Below are 1,928 nucleotides of genomic sequence, written 5' to 3' on the forward strand. Positions count from 1 at the left end.
GAAATCTGCACACTGACTATTAAGAATCTCAACCTGAACAGCAGTGCCGTTTACTTCTGTGCTGCTAGATACCACAGTGCTGCAGATCTCTGCTCCTCAATACAAGAACCTCCTCATTTCACAGTTGTGTGTTTCTGCGTGTTTTGTTTTGTTTGTTTTATTTTTTTTACTTCAGTTGCATTCACTTGCAGCTACATTCTCATCAACATTTAATCAAGCATTGAAATCGGTTCTTACTGCAAAGGAATGGCTTCAACTTTACTATCTTTTGCAAGTTAAAACATTAACATTCAAAATGGCCACCGTGCGACACATCTGTTATATACAGTCGAGAAAGTCCTGTTATTGTGGCTGGAAGATACAATAGACAACACAATATGATTTTAAAAAGTAATCCAGTCGGCTGTTCATCCGATAAAAACTAAAAATGGCCACATATATAAATAATTTAAAGCAGTATTTCACTCTATCCAGACGATATTGTGTTTTTCCTGAATTCTGTAAAAACCTAACGCCACTTTCTAAATAATTCAACACATAATTACATTAAACTCTAGGTTTTCTTGTCACAGGTCATGGGCAGGATTTGACTCAGTAACCTGAGATCTGATGGGGTTCTGTAAAGCAGACTGCAGAGACAAAGTACAGCAACACCAGAGATAAAATTAAAACTAAAAACACTGATGCAGACAGCAACCGACAGACCATTATTGTGTTGTGAGTAGCAAGAAGGGATTCCTCAAATCAAACACTTGGTCAAAGAAAACATTGAGGCCTGAAATATTAATGTAAAGAGTTCAGAGGTTGGTGACAGTGGTGTGAATTTCTGTTCTGTTAGCAAACACAGTGATGTGAGGAAATGTAAGAGCTAAAAAAGAGTTAATTTTACTTCAAGTGTTGGGAGGATGTAAAGAAAAAAAACATTCCGTTTTCACTTTCCAATAGATGGCGCTGGTGATCTATAGAGACATCTCGGCTTAAACTGCCTCCTAAACGCCTGGAGACCATTTATGTTAGAGAAGCAAAGAACATTTTGAAACTATTCATCTAATAATCACATTTATTAGCTGTCAGTCATAACCTTCCATTGAACCAGTTCTGTGAGGTGTTGGTGACATATTTATTTATTTTTTTACAATTCTATAATAATTTATAATTATTATTATTATTATAAAGCAATTATTGTTCATTGCTTTTCATGCAAGGTGCTAGATTGGTGACTCCCAAATTTTGGGTCTAAACACAACAAATATTTGAATTGCAGATATTATAGAATGATTTCACATAACATATTACCAGATAAATATTAAGTTTAGATAAATAAAATATTCTATTGGTTGTTGAGAACCCCTGAGATGTCGTCATTTCCTGTTTTTCACTGACTTGTCGACAATGTTCGAATCCGACTGTCTTTAAAATCACCTAAGTGACTCCGCCCTCTGAATGTATGTTTAAGCAGTGACGCTTTCTTCTTCACTGGTTTTGAACAAACAGGAGGAGAAATGAGAGGCTTCTTCAGACGATCCAATCTGATCATCTTCAAAATAATTTTTATGATCTGCATATTTTTCTTCTTTCTTTTGCCAGGAAGTAATGGTAAGAGGAGAAATACAGACAGACGAGACACAAAGATGGGAATTTTGTAATTTTAAGATCATTTCTGCTTCTCTACAGGAGCCTCTGACTCCAAAGACGTCGACCAAACTCCTCATTCCATAATTAAGAAAATTGGTGAATCTGTGGACAAAGAGATCACATGTTCACACAGCATACCGAGCTATCAAGTCATTCTGTGGTACAAACAAGACAAGCATAAAGCTCTGAAGCTCCTGGGATTTCTGAATGTGGAATTTCCTACTATTGAACAAGATGTGAAAGGGAAAATCAGCTTTGAAGGAGATGGTCGCAAACAGTCCATCCTCACTGTT

Source organism: Poecilia latipinna, unplaced genomic scaffold (genome assembly GCF_001443285.1).
Source record: "Poecilia latipinna isolate Pla-1442-1.1 unplaced genomic scaffold, P_latipinna-1.0 Scaffold2580, whole genome shotgun sequence".
Classification (NCBI taxonomy): Eukaryota; Metazoa; Chordata; class Actinopteri; order Cyprinodontiformes; family Poeciliidae; genus Poecilia; species Poecilia latipinna.